The following is a 22580-nucleotide window of genomic DNA, read 5'->3' as shown; positions in this document are numbered from 1 at the left end:
CTTTATTTCGTACCACTTGTCCGTATTCATTCAACTTATTTCTGAAAATCCATTTAGTTCCTACAATAGAAGCATTTAATGGTTTTGGAACCAGTTTCCACACTTTATTTCTTTCAAATTGATCAAGTTCATCTTTCATTGCTTTGATCTTTTAAACGTCTTTCAGTGCTTCATCCACTTTCTTTGGCTCAAGTTGAGAAATTAGAGCCATGTGAGAGTTGATCTTTTGAGATCTTCAGGTAGTGATTCCTTCCTGTGGGTTTCCTATAATGAATTTGTGAGGATATCCAGGTTCACTTTTCCACTCATTTGGGAGGTTTGATGTTGGTTTCCTTTCCTTAGTAGTCGACTGTTCTATTGAAGAAGATTCCTGGATTTCAATGTTCTCCTCCGTTGACTGATTCCTGTCGCGCCCCCTTTTTCTCGCGAAATCGGGTTTCGGCATTTTGATGACTCCTTTGAGAGAGTAGGAAAAAGGAATTGGTTAGAGTCGCCACCTAACGGATTAAGGTGCGTTAGGGCACCTAGAGTAGATGACTCATGTTATACCTGTTTGTGTTACCAGAGATCGGGTAAGGGCTCGGAATTACCTTGAGGGAAAGGTGTTAGGCACCCCTCGAGGTCCACAACTGTGGATCCCAGCTGAACTTAATTTATGAATTAGTCTAATAAAGAAACGCGAGGATTATTTAATAGTGATGGGGGGGGTCCTAAATTTTTTAGCCTAAAGGATCACCCCATGCAACATAAATAATACTTCGTAACTCCCTCGAGTCGCGGTGTTACTCATATTATTCAGCGGGCACAGACTATCATCTCCTGCTACCCAATTACTATCTTTAAGTTGTTACCTAAAGCGCTCTATTTGATTCTAATTCGATTCCTATGCATGCACTACCCGTCCCTTACCTATAGTCCTGGAGGCATTAGGACTTCTATTTGGGATAGTTCTAAGCTAAGCCTAGGTTGCTCAAAAGCGTAAAAGACTAGGCGACAAATAAAATATGTTAGGACTTGCAAATACAAAGCAAATATGGGCTCATATTAACCTCCTCACATAAACAGCAAATGCACACAAGTGACAATCTTTATCGATCTTAATATCCTACAGGCAGGATATCTATGTGAGAAGACAGATGTACAGAAACAATATCATTAAGGCGAGTGTTAGGACCTACTGTTTGTATGCTGGTTTTAATCAATATCGTCTGCGTATTTCAAACAGTAATGCATCACGCTCACAGAATCCAGAATTATTATTAGGTCCTATAGTCATATTGTCTAAGTAATTGACAGTGGCGATTATATTCAGAACCAATTAACAGAATCCTATATGCATGATTTCTAATGTCGAGCTGACTTAAATCTTATAGGCATGATCTCTAGGTTTGAAACTGATCTTAATCCTATAGGCATGGTATCTATTACTGATTTGATTTAAATCTTATAGGCATGATCTCTAGGTTTGAAATTAATTTTAATCCTATAGGCATGATATCTATTAATCAGTGATACAGGCAGAAGTTATACACATTGCCAGAAGGGAAAAACAGTTAGATCAACATTGAGGTCCTATAGGCATGATTACTAACATATGTTTGTTGGACAAGTTGATACAACCTATAATCAGGATTTCTAATGCAATTTAATTTCCTATAGGCAGGATTTCTAATATGAAATTTAATTTCCTATAGGAAGGATTTCTAATATGCAAGCATAGGACATCACTCACATGACTTCAACAGAGATGAGGTAAAATAGGATTAACAGAACAAATGAAACTCTATTGGCAGAATTTCTACCCAGATTGCCCAAAGAGAATAAAGACCCTTCCCAATTTTACTATATACCTCGGAATCTATTTGTTACAAACTTATTACAGGCCAGAGTAAATGAATAAATTATATAATAGTAATAAGATACACTATAGGTAGCCTTCATTAGGCCCAAATAAACCTGGGAACCAGGCCTTCAAACCAATCAACTTCGAGGCTCAATTCATAGGAACAGCATGGCCAAATACGAATGTCTTCCCCATAACACATGTAGAACCAGGTTTCAAATGTGTCAAAGTTCTCAAGGGCCTCAAGGACCCGGGGCAATGCTCACACCAAAACCACACACTCAGAAGTGTTTTAATAGAGATTAGGAACCAATTCCCAGTGTGTCAGAGTTCAAAGGAGTCTCACATGGACCCTGAGCAGTGCTTACGCTGTGGTGGTTGAGGATAGAACCTAAGGGACTAAGAGTGAGGTTTTAAAAATCAGCACATAAAAAGGAGTAGGGGCAGATTTCAAAACAGTTTGATTTCAGAAGAAACAAGGTTTAGAACATAGAATTGCATTCAGAAGAACAGTCCAGTTTGCAAAGTACATGGTTTCAAACAGGTTAATTCAGAAGAGAGACTTAATTACACTAAGGGAGCTTGCTGACATTTAAGACAACCATTGTTTAATCACATAAATAACTTAGGCAAAGTAGTCAGATGATCACATGACATATTAACGGACAGGGCACATGAGTTAAGCAACAAATTAGGACAAATTAACTAATTACATGCTTGTAGTATCCTAAGAGTGCAAGGTTCAAAACAGGTACAAGATTAATAAACAGTGTGCCCGGATAAATTAAACATTAAGCTGATTATAAGAGGATTCATATTATTCAAAATAGCTAATCTCAAACTAACAGTATTAACCATAAGAGAGTCATAGGAGCATAAAAAGTAGAATCATGCTAAAAGTAAGGTTCAAGACATGTTGTTCAAGTAACACTGATTATAAAAAACATGGAGAATAAAACGAAAAGTGATTGGTGCTTACCAGTTAAGCAAGAAAGCAAGTAAATATGCTACAGCAGTTAAGTTCCAGAGTCACTTGGCCTTGGCTTTCAGCCGTCCAAGACCAGAAACAATGAGAACAGAATCAGAGTAAAAGAACTAAGTTTTTAGTAAGAGTATAAGAGTTCGAGTCTTGTCCTAAAGGTAAGAGGGGAAAGGGTTTAAATAGTGTTTAATTAGGCAGACAAATAAGGGAATAAATCAAACATACACAAATAAGGAAAGAAAATAAATCCAGAATCAATTGAAGTCAGAATTCAGCCAATTAGCGAGTAATCAGGAATGTACTACTTAGAATAAGGTAGGTATCATATAGAATCAATTATCAATCAGCGAATAAGGTAAAAAAGTAAATGAACAAGGTAGGGTGCACAAAATAAGGAAAATATCAGTACTATACGAGAAAGGATAGAATAAACTGAAGTCAGTAAAAGATTTCAACCCTAATTTTCGGGTAAAACCATAAAATCAACAGAGATAAAAAGCAAGAGTCTCATGCTTCATAGGATGAACATAGACGGGAACATGTTTACATAATACACAATCGAAACAGATCTGGCCCCAAAATAAAAAAAGGTTTGAAACCCTAATTTTAGGTAAGCCATAAAATTGATAAAAAAATAAAGGTAAAGAATCAAGTATTTTAGTAAAATGAACATAGATAGGGGTTATTCATAGAATCGAAGCAGATCTGGTTCGATTAAAGAAGATTTGAATCCCTAATTTGGGTAAGTAAAAGATTTAACAAAAAAATAAGCAGATTTATACGGAATAACATTAAAAATAAGGTTAAAACCAATTTTGGGTTCGAATCGGAAAGATCTGAAAACCCTAACCTTAGGGTTAAGTAAGAATCCACAAGATATATGAAAATACTCGTACTTCAGAGGTTAGAGTGAACATGGATGGAAATAATCAACAGGTTAGAGATTTTGAACTAGATTTGGTTCGGATCACTCCAGATTTGCTTGCTATTTGCAAGCTATTAAGTAACACCAAAGAACGGGTAGCCAGTAAGGAAATAGGACCAAATAAGGTAAGGGATCGCAGGTTGATTCCATTTCCGAGTTAGAATCAGAGGGTAGATGGGAGTGAGTCGCTAGGGTTTTAGAAGAGAAGGGGGGGGGGAGATGAGAGAGTTTGAGGGCGGCGGAGTGGGTGAAATGAGGTTAGGGTTAGATCGGGTAGGACGGGTAGGATATAATTAAAAGGGGTTGGGGTGCTGTGAGCCGTTGATCTTCAGAGATCAACGGTTGTGATTTTAAAAAGGACTTGGTTCGTGTTTTTAAGCGGGTATGGGTCTGGGTTAATGGGTGTTTGGGTATTGGGTATTAGGGTATTGGGCTGGGGTAATGGGTAGTGTATAGGTCCGAAATTAATTAAGAAAAAGGGCTAGATTTTAAATACCCAATTAAATCAGTAAATAATTTATAAAAAATAATTAATAAATAAAAAATATCACTTGTGCATGAAAATGATTCAATATAATTACTTAACATTATAAAAATATAAAAAGTCATTTTTTTGTGTAAATAATATAATTATGCATATATATGGGCTATTATTGCAAAATATGCAATTTTAGCCTAAGGATGCAAAATAAACATATATAAAAATATTTAAAGCGTAATATGGATATAAATGATGAAAAAATTATATAATAAAGCATTATAAAATTATTTATGGTGCAATTAATAATTATTTATATAAAAATACAGGAATAAATTGACTAAAAGCCTTTGAAAAAATTATGGAAAAATACTTGGTGATGCTCGTGCACTATTTTGAAGGTATATATGTGTCTTTGAGAGATATGAGGAAAAAATTGGGTATCAACATTTCCGCTGACTAGTTGACTCATCTTGATAGTCTTTTCCTACAACAACAAACTTTGAGACAATAAAAATTTCCTCATCTTCAGGAAGTTTTTCACTCCTTGAGCGAGGGATAGTATAAAAAAAACAACATGAATTGATTCTTCAATATATAAGGTTCTTTTATTGTAAACTCTATATGCTCTACTTGAGGGAGAATATCCAAGAAATATACCTTCGCCGCTTTTTGGATCAATTTTACCCATATTTTCCTTTTCATTATTGTGAATGAAGCATTTGTATCCAAATGGGTGAAAGTAACAGATGTTGGGTTTCTTACCATTTCATAGCTCATATGGAGTCTTTTTAAGAATGGGTCGAATCAAACACCTTTTGATAATATGACATGCTGTGCTCACAGCTTCTACCCAGAAGTGGTGGGCAAAGAGTTTTCCACAATCATGGTTCTTGCCATGTCCTGTAAGGTTCTGTTTTTACGTTCTACCACTCCATTCTATTGAGGCGACCTTGGTGAAGAGAAATTGTGAGAGATTCCTTGCTCATTGCAAAAGTTTTCAAAAGCTCTGCTTTCAAACTCTCCTCCGTGATCACTTCTGATGGTGGAAATGTAGTATCTCTTTTCACATTGAACCTTCTTATAAAAAACTTCAAAATTCCTTAGAGATTCATCTTTATGACTTAGAAAAATAACCCACGTAAATCGAGAAAAATCATCCACAATAACAAAAGCATATTTTCTACCACCTATACTAGCAATTCTAGTTGGACCATACAAATCCATATGCAATAGTTGAAGAGGTTTAGTAGTAGAAACAATGTTTTTAATTTTGAAAGATGAACGAGTTTGTTTTCCTAGTTGACATGCATCGCAAATATGATCTTTTGAAAAATCTAGTTTTGGAAGACCAATGACAAGATCGTGTTTAGAAAGTTTTTGAATAATATGCATGCTAGTATGTCCAAGCTTTCTATGCCAAATCCAAGGATAATCAATCATAGAAGTAAGACAAATTTGATCACCAAGGCTATCTACATTACTGATAGTATAGACATTCCTATCTCTATTACCTGAAAGAATAACTTTGCCTGATTCGACTTCTATAAACCAGCTATGTTTCTTAAAACAAACCTCATAATCATTGTCACATAGTTGACTGATACTGATAAGATTGTAACCGAGTTCATCAACCAGGTATACTTCGTTCACATCACATATTGAGCTTAGGGGAACTTTTCCAACTCTAATTACATTTCCTTTTGATTTATCTCCAAGTCTTACTGTTCCTCCATCTACTTTGGTGACTATTTTGAATAATTGTTTGTCACCAGTCATACGTCTGGAACGTGCTGTCAAGATACCATTTTCCTTTTCGATTCTTCTTGTGGTGTTCCTCCAAAACAAAATTACTTGTTTTACTTGGTCTGCCATAAGACCAAGTTCACCTGGGTCTTCTTCCTCATCTTCTCCTTCGTCTTCTATGAGCCCAAGCTCTCTTGAGTCCTCATTTTATCTTCTCTTATGGCCATGAAACACATATTTGCAATTTCTTCATAGTCAGATTCTTCTTCATTACTCCAAGCTCCAAAAGACTTCTTCTTTTGAAGGTTCTTGCTGAGCTTCTCCTTCAGTTCGCGACAATCAGCTTGAATGTGTCCATATTTTCCACATTCATAGCATCTTCCATCATTTTTATTATTTGTCCTTCCTTTTCTAAAGTTTGATCTCCCTCTTCTGCTATTTTTATTTTTCCTCATCATGCTTGTTACAACTTGGGAAAGCATGGCTATGTTTTATCCTGTTCTCCTCCTTCCTCTTCCTCTTCCTCTTCGTTTTCTAGTTCATCCACAATTGCTTTAAAGGCAACTGTTTTATTCTTTTCTTGTTGAATTTGCCTGTCCAAGTGAGTTTTCTCAAAGGCAATTAGATCACCTCTAAGTTCATCATAAGACATTTTGTCAAGGTCCTAACATTCTAGAGCAATAATCTTGGGCTACCAAATTATGGGTAGACTTCTAAGAATTTTTCTGACCTGTTCTCCGCTCTTTAGTCTACCAAAAGATTTTAGATCTCCAAGGATTTTGCTGAACTTGGAGAACATTTCATCTACTAATTCTCCATCCTTCATTTGAAATAACTCATAGTCACGAACTAGAAGATAGATCCTTGTTTCTTTCACCTTGTTAGTTCCTTCATATGTGACCTCCAATTTATCCCACATTTCCTTGGCAATTTCACAGCCTGAAATCTTTTCATACTCTTCTCCACTGATAGCATTATACAATAGATTATTTGCTTTGGCATTCACAGTTATGACAGCAGCTTGTTCATCAGTCTAATCATCTTAGTCAAGTGGATCAGTTGATACAATGACTTGACCATTCTCATCTTTCTTTAGCGGAATTGGAATATTACCCTTTTTGATCACACGCCAAACTTTGATGTCATATGACATAGTGTATGTTTCCATACGAACATTCTAGTGAGAAAAGTGTTGTCAGTTGAAATATGGAGGTCGTACCTGAGAGGTTCCTTCTTGAAATAATTTACCGACGACTGTGTTTGATCCCATGATCTTTTCCTTACTAGCTGTTAAGCAAGTTTGTGAGCCTTGCTCTGATACCAATTGAAAGTACAAGAGGGAGGGGTGTGGTCTATTAAAACTTGTTTGACTATGTGTGAGTTTAGTCGACTAGGTTTTGCACAGCAAACAGATAAAGTAGAGATGAACCAAACGAATTGAAAGCTAAACTAGACACAACAGTTTTTATACTTGTTCGGTACCGGTGTGGTACTTAATTACGTCTAGTTTCCCTTGGGTCACAAGGGTTCTCTTAGATCTTGATAAAGGATTACAACAGTGATGGTTTTAGTTCGTTCACCACCAACGATGTTTAGCAACAGTAATTTCTGGATGTTGACACAACTCTCTTTTCTGTTCTAACTCTTCCTATATTTTATGACTCTTGTAGACTTAAGAATACAGTGTTTGTACTAAGAACTAGATAGACTTAGAAGACAGTGTTCGTAGTTGCGTGAAACTTCTTCTTAAAGTTGGCAGTCTTCTTATAGGAGAGTTTGAGAGCCGTTGCAGATTGCTCTTGATTGAGGCACTGAATCCTCTAAGATATTTGACCCAAGGAGTGCCTCCGAATCCTGCACTTAAGATGGGCTTGATTCGTTTATGTCCTTCCTTTTCATGTCCTCGTTTCATGGAGTGATTTGAGGCTTCGATTTGGTTGGTGAATCTTCTAATATAGTCTTTAAGGAGATGCTTGATATTCTCGAGCTGCACTTGATATGTTTCCTTGCTAGACAATCTCGATATCCTTTGATTGAGACTGAGATAGCGAGATTGATTTGGTTTCCTTTTTGATGGCTTGACTTCCTTTGATTTAGCATCATCAAATTCGCGTCAATCTTATTTCCTTTTATTGATGTCCTTAGTGGTGCCTTGATTCTTGCAATCAAAGTAGATAGGATTTAGTTTTGCACAATTGTCATCATTGAAACTTAAATGTAACAATCTTCCCCTTTTTGATGACAATAAAGAGTAAACAAGTATACTTCCCTTTCATATAACTTGAGATGCCTGCTCCCCCTGAGTTGTTACTAGATGTACTCATCACTGCTCCCCCTGGGTTGTTGATTTACTCTCCATAATGTTCTCCCACTTTGACATCAATCAAAAAGGAAAGAAAATGCAGACCAAAGAGACATAATATAGGAAATAATATACAGATAATATGCAAACTAGATAGGGAAGCAGAAGTAATGACTTCAGCAGAGGCATAGAGTTACGGTTCGTACAGACCAATGCAAAAATAAGTCATAAAACAAAAGGAAGCACAAAAAAATATTTTTAACACACGCAAACATGCCTTAATTTATCCCCATGAAGTACTTGAGGGTATTGATCACTTTGGTACAGAAGGAGTCACAGGAGGTTTCAACATCTTTGACGAGCTTGTCCATCTTTGCTGTCATTGAGTTGAATGCCCTGGTTCCTTGTCTCCATGTATCTCCCATATCCATCCTAATCTTGGCCACATTGTACCTATTTCCTTGGTGACTTCCGTAATTTTGTCCAGCTGTTCTTTCATCTCAATGAGCAGGAGTTTTACCCCATCTAGATATTGCTGAATCTGGTGAAGATTTTGAGAGGCAGTCGATTGAGACTCTGGTGGTTCAGTGGGAGCTTCAACCTGCACTGGAACAATTTCAAGTTTGGCGCGCTTGACCCATCCATCATCACTTAAAGTGTAACCCATCATAGAAAAGCTGTCTTATCATAGGTACTGGTAATATGCTTGGGTGAGAAAGGTGCCAAATCAACCTTCATAACTTTAAGAATATGTGAGATAAGCAGGTCATAGGGTAGACAAGCAGTAGAAGAGGATATATCCATGATACTCTCAAGAATATACCGACGAATCCATACAAACCAGTCAAGTCTTTTATTGTTCACAAGACGGTAAAGAACAAAGATATCTCTGGTAGACAAGGTGTTGAGGGACCCAGAGGAAGTAAAGTGGTGGCTATCATGTGGGCCAAAACACAGTGTTCAAACTTTAGATTTTTGGGACCAATGTCGGGAGGATTATGAGACAGGAAGGCTTTTGCTTCTTCTAAGAAAACTTCAAAATCTTTTGGCTAGGAATTTTCTAGAAAAACATCATACCCGTTAAACTTAGCAGAAAAAATCTTCTTAAATTGATAATAGTCAAGAACAATTCGAGTGCCTAAAACCATGGACTCGAAATCATCTTTATCATTTACACATTAATTTGCATAGAACATTCTCACGGGCTCTTCATACATAGAGTTCCCAACAATATTGGACTGAGAGGAAAGGCGTTGAAATCAAAAATAGCAATCACATCACAGTGCAGATTTTTCATAAGAGAGAGACTTACAGAGTGTCCATAAACCATAGATTTTGACTTATAAGACTCAAACCTTGATTTCTCACTTGGTCCATAAAAGATTAATTTGTCCTCTGGGCCAAATTCTGTACTCTCCACTTTCCCTTTCTTGCATGCAGGCTTTTTGAGGGTTTGCTCCATGAGCCTCTTTCCTGACTTTTCTGGCTAATGGGAGGGTCCTTCGAAGATTCACTGCTTTCATTGTCTGTTTTGAGAAAATCTGAGTCGATGAAGATTCCAGGTCTATTGTTTCTTCAGGATTGTGGGTTTTCTAAAAATGTTTGCTTCGTCTGGTGGCAATGGAAGATGAGAGGTTTCTTTTCGCCATGCTGATGGAATTTGTTTGGAGAGAATGAAGAATGAAAGGGAGAGAAGAGGGCTCTTATCTAGGCGTTGGGAAGGTTGAAGAGTTACATTGGTTAAAAAAAGGACAGATTTTGAAGGAAGTGACTCTTCGAGGGGATGTTTCAGCGGTACTGATCAAAGTAAATACACTTCAACAATTAAACACACATAAGAAAGGAAATAAAATATTTTAAACATATACAAAAGATTTTTTTTACAAAATGGACATAATGCCAATCTTTTTTCGCAGTAAACAAAATCTTTCTTTAAAAGAGGTTTTGTAAAAATATCAGCAAGGTGAGATTCAATACTGATGAATTCTAATACAATATCACCTTTAGAAACATGATCACGGATAAAATGATGCTTGATTTATATATTCTTTGCTCTAGAGTGATGCACAAAAATTTTTGACAAACATATAGCACTAGTATACAAAATATAGGAGTAGTGGTAAGAGATAAATCATAGTCGAGAAGTTGATGCATGATCCAAAGAACTTGTGTACAACAACTTCCAATGGCTAAATATTCTGCTTCAGTCGTTGACAAGGCAACACAATTTTGTTTCTTGTTATGCCAGGAAACTAGTGCATTTCCCAACAGTTGGCATGTACCACTAGTACTTCTCCTGTAGATCTTATCACCTGCAAAATCTGCATCTGAAAAACCTTTTAAAACAAAATTGTTAGAGTGAGCATACCATAAACCTAATTCAGGGGTCCCAATAAGATATATAATAATGCGTTTAATAGGAGTAATATGGGATTCCTTTGGAACTGAAACCTTGAACATTTACACACATTGAACATTATATCTGGTCGAATAGTAGTGAGATATAATAAAGATCCAATCATTCCTCTATACATTGTTTCATCAACATTGTTTTGATTGTTATCTTCATCAAGCGTAGTTGTTGGAGTCCCAATGGACTTAGCATTCTCCATTCCAAACTTCTTTATAAGTTCCTTGATGTACTTGGTTTAGCTGATAAAGATCCCTTTGGGAGACTGTTTGATTTGCAGTCCAAGAAAGAAAGTTAGCTCTTCCATTATGGTCATTTCGAATTCTCCTTTCATATTATGAACGAATTCTTCACATAGTACAGAGTTAGGGCTTCCAAAAATAATATCATCAACATAAATTTGAGTAATAAGATTAGCTGAATTTGAGTTCTTAATAAATAGAGTTGTATTGATATTACCTCGTTTGAAAACTTGATTTAGAAGGAAGGAGCTTAATCTTTCATACCAGGCTCGGGGAGCTTTCTTGAGTCCGCATAGAGCTTTAGTCAACTTGAATACATGATCTGGGAGGTATCATTTACAAATCCAGGAGGTTGCTTCACATAAACTTCTTCAGAGATGTATCCATTTAGAAAGGCACTTTTTACATCCATTTGAAATTGTTTGAATCCTTTATGAGCAGCAAAGGCAAGTAATATTCGAATAGATTCCAATCTTGCTACAAGTACAAATGTTTCATCGTAGTTGATTCCTTCTTGCTGAGAGTAACCTTGAGCAACTAGCCGTGCTTTATTTCATACCACTTGTCCGGATTTATTCAACTTATTTCTGAAAACCCATTTAGTTCCTACAATAGAAGCATTTTGTGGTTTTGGAACCAGTTTCCACACGTTATTTCTTTCAAATTGATCAAGTTCATCTTTCATTGTTTTGATCTAGTAAGCGTATTTTAGATGACAAGATGCACTCATTGTTCATCTTTCGGGAGAAGGTGCACGTGGCTCATTGATGACAAGATGCGGGAAGTGAGGCTCAGATGGTTCGGGCATGTATAGAGGAGAAGCCTAGATGCTCCATTAAGGAGGTATGAGCGGCTGGTTGTGGAGGGCACGAGAAGAGGTAGTGGGCGGCCTAAGAAGTATTGGGGAGAGGTGATCAGGCAGGATATGGCGAGACTTCAGATTTTCGAGGACATGACACTTGATAGGAAGTTGTGGAGGTCGAGTATTACGGTTGTAGGCTAGGAGGTAGTTGAGTCTTGCCTTACTTTGTACCTTTGTGAGCCTAGTCTGGTATGGTTTTTGTCTAAGATATCTAGTAGCAATGTCGTGTCTTACTATTTTCTCTTTTCGGTGCAGGACCTATTTACTAGCCATCGTTTTTGCTTTGCATTTTTCTTCTGCATTTTATGTTCCTATTTTTCCTATGATCTCTATTCTCTGTAGTGAAACTAATATTGTCTCCTTTTGTATTTTTATTCTCTTGAGCCGAGGGTCTTTCGGAAACAGCCTCTCTACTCCTTCGGGGTAGGGGTAAGGTCTGCGTACACACTACCCTCCCCAAACCCCACTAGTGGGATTTTACTGGGTTGTTGTTGTTGTTGTTTCTTTGGCTCAAGTTGAGAAATTATAACCATGTGAGAGTTGAGCTTTTGAGATATTTTGCTAGTGATTCCTTCCTGTGGATTTCCAATAATGAATTTGTGAGGATATCAGGTTCACTTTTCCACTCATTTGGGATGTTTGTGGTTGGTTCCCTTTCCTCAGTAGCCGACTGTTCTATTGAAGAAGATTCCTGAGTTTCAATGTGATCCTCAGTTGATTGATTCCGCTGACTAGTTGATTCATCTTGACAGTCTTTTCCTACAACAACAGACTTTGGGACAGAAGAAATTTTCTCATCTTCAGGAAGTTTTTCATTCCTTGTATGAAGGTTAGTATCAAAAAAACCAACATGAATTGATTCTTCAATGCATAAGGTTCTTTTATTGTAAACTCTATATGCTCTATTTGAGGCTTCGATTTGGTTGATCAATCTTATAATATAGTCTTTGAGGAGATGCCTGTATTCTCGAGCTACACTTGATATGTTTCCTTGCTAGACAGACTCGATGTTCTTTGATTGAGACTGAGATAGTGAGACTGATTTGGCTTCTTTTTTGATGGCTTGACTTCCTTTGGTTTAGCATCATCAAATTCTCTTCGATCTTATTTCCTTTTGTTGGTGTCGTTAGTGGTGCCTTGATTCCTGCAATCAAAGTAGATAGGATTTAGTTTTGCACAATTGTCATCATTGAAACTTAGATATAACAGATGCAAAGTTAGGTTGCCGAGTTTGTGGCCCTGAGATCGATCAAGATCGAGATCGACCAAGATCGGGACCAAACAAGATAGAGATCGAGGGAAGCTCACCAAGCTGAATAACGGAAAGCCGAAATATCCGCAATCGGGCAAGGATCACGACGGGAATCCCGGCACGTATCAAGAAGAGGCCGATTAATTAGCCAATCATGGGATTACTTACCTCATATAGAATCGGAAAAGGGCCAAAACTGCCCCTAGACTATTGGAGTTGGTACTATAATGCCCTCCGTCCACCTATTTTGTAAAAATTGCCCTCACCGTTAAAAATCTGGCCCATTCATGCCCCTAACGTCAACTTTTAGGCCCACTCATACCCTAAAAACTAACAGCCCTATTTTGATTAAGAAAAAAATTTATTATTTATTATGTGTTAATTTCCTATTGGCTTTAAATTAAAACCTCACCCCATATCCACTTATTAACCTACTCCGCCTTAGATTTTCACCCTTCAACACCCACGGATCTCCCTCTTCATCTCAGATTTTTCGGCCTTAATTTAATTTTTAAATTAACATTTTTTATTAAATTAATTTTCTGAGAAAAATCAGGTACTCTTTGAAATTAATTCTTCATTGTAAGATTTATGGTTTAATAAGTTATTTTTCTGCCAATAGTAATGATCATTGAGCATTTGCAATACTTTTTGTTGTATATTTCCTGACAAATCTGCATCCATTTTTGATTATACCAATGATTTATTTGGTCTCTGCTCGGACCTCGACCTTTTTTTTCTTCATTGGCTCACCATAGTCTGAAAATCCGACCATGTCCATAAATTAAGCCATTGTACGAGGATGCTCTTCAAGTTATATCAACACCGCCAATTTTAAAAAAGAGACAGTTAAATCAAGAGAAATATTTGAGATCATATGCCTGAGAATATGAGAGAATACGATTTATTGGTGAATGTGACTGTAATAAACACTTGATTGAGCTTATTGTATGAAGCAGTAAAGTGTAGTAAGAAAAATTGATGATGAATGATATTTCTGTGATGAAAAAAAATAGGAGTATTGATGTGTACATTTAATATACAAAGAAATAGGAAGAGGAAGGTGATTAACTATACGAGAGAGTTTTGTTTGCTTAGGGAAAAAATGAGTGTATGAGAGTTCCAGTTGGTGGAATAATTTTTAAAAGAAAGAGGAGAAAGAAACGGAGGAAAATGGTCTTAGAATGTGGTTGAGTTTATTTTAATTTAGGTGAGTCTTAAGTTAGGCCAATGGGACGATGACACATGGGAATTAATTAAGTTTTTTTTTTTGCCTAACAGGGTCTTTGAAAGTTGTATGACGTAAAGTATTGGTGACAAAAAATTTTGGTTGTCTGAAAATAAAACTTTAATGATGTTTGTAGTGATTATTCAAACAGAGTGCAAGGTCAAAAAAAGGATGAGAAGAACAAAAAAAATATGAACGCACACACGCTAGAGGGGGGAGGGTGGAGGGGGTGGGGGGAGAGATTTTTTGAGATGGAGGGTATTATTGTACTGACTCCAATAGTCTAGGAACAGTTTTGACCTTTTTTCCGTTATGACACGTGGAAATTAATTAAATTTTTTTTTATCTAACATGTCCGTTAGTCGTAAGGGCATTCTTGAGCCGAAAAGATAAAGGTGAGGGCAATTTTTTCAAAATAGGTTGACGGAGGCAATTATTGTACCAACTCCAATAGTCTAGGGACTGTTTTGACCCTTTTCCGTAAATTAAATATCTTACTTACAAAAATCTATATCTTATCTATACTATATTAAAAGCACGAAGGCCCTTAGTGAAATGTCGTTCGCCTTTTTTGTCCTCTAAAAATAGAGTTCACATTGGACAAAATTATCATTTTAATTAATGACATAATATTTAGGAATCTAAAATTGATTAAAATGGCTATTAAATCTTTTCTTATTTGAACTAAGTAAAACTCCTATTATTTAGGAATTTAAAGTCAAGTAAAATTTAACTTACATAAATATATTTCTTATTCCAATTGGATAAAATAACTATTAGCCAGTCACTATAAATATATGTCTTCCATATATAATAAATCTTAACTCCAACAATATAAACACTTTCACGTAGGTTAGATATAGACATATAACTTACTTTATAATTTGAGTATATTTATAAAGCTTAAAACCATAAACAAAGACAAAATTTTTAAATTATTGGAAGACAACGAGATTTGGTTTTGGAAACATAGAACTATTTTAGAAATTACTTGTTTGGTTACTATATTATATGTTAACTTTGAAAACCAAATATCCGTATAAAAATAACTATTGAAGTTCTATGTATTAACCTAACAACAACTGAAAATACTTATGATTCCCAACAACCTAGAAATTTATGGAGTAATTTATATGAAGTTATTAATTACCACAGAAATAAAGTTGATCAACATATCGACTTTTATATCCTTAAAAACTAAAATTATTCTTTCGCCAAGAATTTATGCTAAAATATTATATAGAGATTTAAGTTTTTACCTAATATGTAGAATTTTAGATTTAACTAATTAAATTTCACTATAATTTTAATGGATTGTGATTTAAGAATCATTATCTGTANTTTTTGAGATGGAGGGTATTATTGTACCGACTCCAATAGTCTAGGGGCAGTTTTGGCCTTTTTTCCGTTATGACACATGGAAATTAATTAAATTTTTTTTTATCTAACATGACCGTTAGTCGTAAGGGCATTCTTGAGCCGAAAAGATAACGGTGAGGGCAATTTTTGTAAAATAGGTGGACGGAGGGCATTATTGTACCAACTCCAATAGTCTAGGGGCAGTTTTGACCCATTATTGTACTTAGAGTAGGACTCCCCTACTATATAAAGGGAGGTCTGATCATTTGTAAACAGATCGTATTCACATAATATTAAGCAATATACTGTCATTTTCTAGCTTTTATTATCTTGTTATTCTGTTCATAAGCAAGTTGAAAAATATTTGGTTCAAGGGCGACTGAACTCGAGGGCCAAGGTTGTTCAATTCGTGTGGTTTGCATTATTTCTTTCATCGTCAATATCAATGTTAATTTATTCTTCTTAATTTGTATTAAGTTATATCACGTGTTTTTAAAATCACGTATAAATTCAATTGTTATCCGATTTTAGGTTAAACAAATATATTCACTTGTTATGGTGGATGAGTACTCGAAGGAATCTCAAGCATTAGAAATTCTGTATTTCTCTTGGTACATAAAAACAACCAATAGGAAGCTTGCCAAATAAAACAAAATAAAAAGAAAAACCTAAAGAAAAGGAAGGATCCGATTCGGCACGAGGAAAATGCACAGATTGTGAGGGTAATAAGAGCTAATATCAGTTATCTGATGTATGGCTCGAAAAAGTATAATCAAGGAATTGATTAAGTCAACAAATTGTCAAAAAAAGACCTACTTAAGAATTAAACAATGAATGTATTATTCAGAGGTCCGTCCAGCTAATATTTTAAGAGAGAATATCATAAAGTTAGTCAATCACAATCATTGTTATAAAAGGGACCGCAAACAAATAATTGCATTTTTTAAGGTCTTATAGCACGAGCTATATTGAACACAACCTTAGTCACTTCTCTTAGTATATGTTAATTTGGATTTGACCGCATTGTTACTAATCAAACATTTGTTATAAAATAATAAAAGAAAAAGAAGAGTATTGCAGAGAAAAGTAGAGGGAGAGAATTCTTATTGATTTGGGATGAATTACAATGGAATAGAACTCTCTATTTATAGGGAGATGGTGACTTAGCCACCAAGTAATAATGTCACGACCCGGATTTCCCACCATCGGGAGTCGTGATGGCGCCTACTGTCGGAGCTAGGCAAGCCAAGTATTAAAACATTTTCTGATAACATCCCAACGATATAAATAAAACGAGTCATTTAAATAAAAGCGGAAGTCTTAAAAACATAGATAACTGAAAACCAAATGCGGAAGTTTAAATACAACTCTACCCAGATCCGGTGTCACTAACTCACGAACTACTAAAGAGTGCTAAAAACAAGTCAGAAGAGAAGTACATCAATGTTTGTCTTGGTACAAGGAAAACAAACTAATAACATAGAAGGGACTCCGGCCTGCGGACGTCAGCTAGGCTACCTCGAAAGTCCCTGGAATAAAGTCAGCTCCCGATCAAATCCTACTGCTGAGGCCTAAAAGTTGCTCCTGGATCTGTGCAAAAAGATGCACAGAGTGTAGCATCAGCACAACCGACCCCATGTGCTGGTAAGTGCCTGGCCTAACCCCGGCGAAGTAGTGACGAGGCTAGACAGGACCTACCAAAAACAAGCTGTGCAGATATATATATGTATATACAAGTGCAACGAAATAACAGCAGAAAATACCAATTAACGCGGGGAGGGGACATGCTTAGGGGAAATACAGATGAAAATACCTTATCAGAAGTAAACACGAAACTACATCAGATCTCATAATCTATATAAGTGGTCGGCGTGCAACACGATCTCATTTCATAGTATAACTAGGTGGTCGGCGTGCCACACGATCCCATTTCAGCAAATATAAGTGGTCGGCGTGCCACACGATCCCATTTCATAATATATAAGTGGTCGGCGTGGCACACGATCCCATTTAATAATATATAAGTGGTCGGCGTGCCACACGATCTCATTTCATAATATGTAAGTGGTCGGCGTGCCACACGATCCCATTTCATAATATGTAAGTGGTTTCCCGGCAAGGGAGAATACGACTAAGCAGTTAAATCCCGGCAAGGGAGCAACAACAATAGCTTACACGTCCCAGCAAGGGAATAATCACATCTCTTTCTCTTATGTTCATTTCTTACTTTTTAATCAAGTAAAAAATATGAGTTTACACATCATATTTCCTTCTCATTCTCTTCATATCATATAGAAACCATCAATTAACAAGGAAGAGTCACTACAGAATCCCAATTAAGCACAAATAAAGACCCACGGTCATGCTAGACACTGGTGTATAGATACTCGTCACCATGCCTATACACCGTACTCAACATTTAGCAATTAGCAAATAATACTCTAATCCTATTCCCTCAAGCCAAAGTTAGATCAAACACTTACCTCGAATGCTCCAAACTCAACTCAAGCCTCTAGTATAGCTTTACCCCTTGAATTCGGCTCCAACTCAGTCAAATCTATGAAATAATGACTTTACAATATTAATAATAGCTAAACAAACTAAACTCAATGCCTAAATATGCATTTCTAAGCTTTCTCCCCAAAATTCCAAAAATCGACCCCGGGCCCGCTTGGTCAAACACGAGGTTCGAACCAATTCCATGTTACCCATTCCCCCACGAGCCCGGATATACAATCTGTTTTCAAATTCGACCCCAAAACGAGGTCTAAATCAAAGAAAATCTAAAAGCCCTAACTCTACCCTTTTCCTCCAATTTCAACCCAAGATTACATGATTTAGGTTTAGAAACTCATTAATTAATGAAGGAAGATGAAGGAAATGAGTGGGAATTTACTTACCCAAGAAGTTTTGGTGAAGAAGTGCTCAAAAATTCGCTCAAGAGCTGTGGAGAAGAAGAACTCGTGTGCAATATGGGCTAAATCCCGTAGCTACTGTTTTGAAACTTAAAAAAAAAATTACTGGGCGTTTTTGTGCTGCGCGCTCGCGACAGGAGCGTCGCGCTCGCGAATAAGGGGGAGCTGGCAAGCTACGCGTTCGCGAGGGAAGGACTGCAAACGCGAAGAGGAAGTACTAGGGAGTCCAAAGAATTGGCCTACGCAAACGCGTCGACCATCATGCGAACGCGGAGAAGGAAAAGGCAAATCATCGCGATCGCGATGGCCTGAACGCGAACGCGAAGAAGGGTGGCCTCAAAGCTATGCGAACGCGAAGGGGTATTGCGAACGCGAAGAAGGATTCTTCTGTGTAAAAATTGCAGAAAAATCTGATGCCTTCCTAAGTTCAAAACCATCCCGAACACCTCCGAAAACACTCCCGAGCCCTCGGGGCTCCTAACCAATCACACACACTAACTCAACAACATCCTACGAATTCAACCGTGCGATCAAATCGCCAATATATCATCAAAATCAATGAATTAAACCTCAAAATCATCACTTTTTCATCAAACTTCATAAACTTCATTTATAGATATTTAGGTCTGAAACACGTCAAATGACGTCCGATTTCAACCAAATTTCACAGAAAGGGCTTAAACCACATATAAGACCTGTACCGGGCGCCGGAACCAAAATACGGGCCCGATACCAACACGTTCTAATCAATTTCCTTTTCAATTTTCCATATTAATTTCTGAAAAACATTTTCACAAAAAAATTCATATCTCGGGCTCTCGACCTCGGATTTCGATTCCGGGAATACGCCCGAGTCCCATATTTTTCTACGGACCCTCCGAGACCGTCAAATCACGAGTCCGGGTCCGTTTACTCAAAATGTTGACCAATGTCAACTTTATTCATATTAATATCAAAATTCATCAATTTTTACACCAAATTCATATTTAAGCTTTCCGGCTACGCGCCCGGACTGCACACGCAAATCGAGGTAAGTAAAAATGAGGTTTTTAAGGCCTCGGAAGCACGGAATGAAAGAGAAAACAGGTGATGACCAAAGTCAACTTTATTCATATTAATATCAGAATTCATCAATTTTTACATAAAATTCATATTTAAGCTTTCCGGCTACACGCCCGGACTGCGCACGCAGATCGAGGCAAGTAAAAATGAGGTTTTCAAGGCCTCGGAAGCACGGAATGAAAGAGAAAATAGGTGATGACCCATTTGGGTCGTCACAAATAAACCCTAGAATCTCTCTAAATATAGATATTCACCATAAATAGAACTCTATTTATAACACTCCCCCTTGAATGTCTATTCAACAGATAATGTGCCTCATTAAAACCTTAACTAAAAGAAAACCCAATGGGAAAAAAATTCTTGAAAAGGAAAAAGAGTACACATATCTAATAATACGCCTTTTGGTTGCCTCGTTAAAAACCTTGCAAGGAAAACCCAGTGGGACAAAACCTTGTAAGGGAAAAAGAGTGCAACGCGCATTTACTCCCCCTGATAAGAGCATCAATTCACATCCTTGAGCCTTCGCATCCCGATCTTGTACACTAGCTTCTTGAAGGTTGACGTTGGTAGAGATTTTGTGAACAAATCAGCCATATTATCACTTGAACGAATCTGTTACACATTGATATCACCATTCTTTTGAAGATCATGTGTGAAAAATAACTTGGGTGAAATGTGCTTTGTCCTATCTCCTTTTATGAATCCTCCCTTCAATTGAGCTATGCATGCTGCATTATCTTCATACAAAATTGTGGGTAGTTTGTCACATTTCAAACCACATTTGTCTCGAATAAGATGTATTATAGACCTCAACCACACACACTCTCGACTTGCTTCATGAATAGCAATTATCTCAGCATGATTAGATGAAGTAGCCACAATTGATTGCTTAGTCGATCGCCAAGATATGGCAGTGCCTCCACAGGTAAACACATAACCTGTTTGAGATCGAGCCTTGTGTGCGTCGGATAAATATCTAGCATCAGCATAACCAACAAGATCAGGACTGCAATTATTGCCATAAAATAAGCCCATATCAGTAGTCCTTTTTAGATACCGCAATATGTGTTTGATCCCATTCCAATGTCTCCTTGTGGGAGCAGAGCTATATCTTGCTAAGACATTAACTGAAAAAGTTATGTCAGGCCTTGTAGTATTGGCAAGATACATTAGTGCACCAATTGCACTAAGATATGGTACTTCAGGACCAAGTAGCTCTTCATTCTCTTTTTGAGGTCGGAATGGATCCTTATTCACATCAAGTGATCGAACAACCATCGGAGTACTTAATGAATGTGCTCCATCCATGTAAAACCGTTTCAATACCTTTTCTATGTAGGCAGATTGATGAAACAAAATTCCGTTTGCCAAATGTTTAATTTGCAAACCAAGACATAATTTTGTCTTTTCGAGATCTTTCATCTCGAATTCCTTCTTTAAATAATCAATTGCCTTTTGGAGTTCTATAGGATTTCCAATAAGGTTTATGTCATCAACATATACGGCAAGCACAACAAATTCCGATGTTGTTTTCTTTATAAAAATACATGGGCAAATGGCATCGTTTATATAGCCTTCCTTTAATAAATACTTACTGAAACGATTATACCACATTCGTCTTGATTGCTTTAGACCATAAAAAGATCTTTGCAATTTGATTGAAAACATTTCCCGGGACTTTGAATTATGTGCGTTTGGCATTTTAAATCCATCGGAAATTTTCATGTATATCTCATTATCAAGTGAGCCATAAAGGTAGGCAGTAACCACATCCATTAAATGTATGTCAAGCTTTTCATGGACAGCAAAACTAATGAGATAACGGAAAGTTATAGCATCCATAACGGGTGAATATGTCTCGTCATAATCGACACCAGGCCTTTGTAAAAATCCTTGTGCAACAAGGCGTGCCTTATATCTTTGTACCTCGTTTTTCTCATTTCTCTTGCGTACAAAGATCCATTTATAGCCAATAGGCTTTACACCATTAGGTGTTTGGACTACAAGCCAAAAACTTTACGTTTTTGCAAGTGAATTCAACTCTGATTGGATTGCTTCTTGCCATTTTGACCAATCAAGTCTTTGTCAACATTCTCCAACAGATTGAGGTTCAAGATCCTCACTTTCTTGCATAATGCTAGATGCAACATTATATGCAAAGACATAATCCACCACTATATCCACTCGATTCAAATTTGTCTCAATATCGATTGGATTTATTGATAGTTCCTTATTTTCTTGAGCCTCGGGCTCAGTGGATTCCTCATGAATCTCAGAATTTATTAAATCGTGGATTTCTTCATGAGTGTCATTTTGATCATTTGTTTTCCTTTTTCTAGGATTTCGATCTTTGGAACCTAATGGTCTGCCACGTTTTAGGCGTGCTTTTGACTCATTAGCTATGACACTAAAAGATTGTCCAATAGGGACATCAATACGGATTGGAACATTCTCTGCAGGGATATGTGATTTTGTTATCCTTTTCAAATCCGTAAATGCGTCTGGCATTTGATTTGCTATTCTCTGCAAATGGATATCTTTTGCACCTCTTTTTCACAAATAGAGGCACGTGGATCAAGATGAGATAATGATTGATTTTTCCATAAAATTTCCCGTTTGGTTTCACCAACTTCTCCCCCTAATTTTGGGAAGAGTGTCTCATCGAATCGACAGTCTGCAAATCGTGCAGTAAACAAATCCCCCGTCAATGTTTCGAGGTAGCGAATAATGGAGGGCGATTCAAAACCAACATATATTCCTAACCTTCTTTGCGAACCCATTTTGGTGCGATATGGTGGTGCTACAGGCACATATACCGCGCATCCAAAAATTCTTAAATGGGATATATTAGGTTCATGACCCAAAACTAATTGCAACGGGGAATATTTATGATAATTTGTCGGTCTGAGACGAACTAGCATTGCTACATGCAAAATGGCGTGACCCCAAACAGAAGTGGGTAACCTCGTTTTCA

The sequence above is a fragment of the Nicotiana attenuata genome, chromosome 3 (assembly GCF_001879085.1).
Source record: "Nicotiana attenuata strain UT chromosome 3, NIATTr2, whole genome shotgun sequence".
Lineage (NCBI taxonomy): Eukaryota > Viridiplantae > Streptophyta > Magnoliopsida > Solanales > Solanaceae > Nicotiana > Nicotiana attenuata.
Note: the sequence above shows the minus strand (reverse complement) of the source record.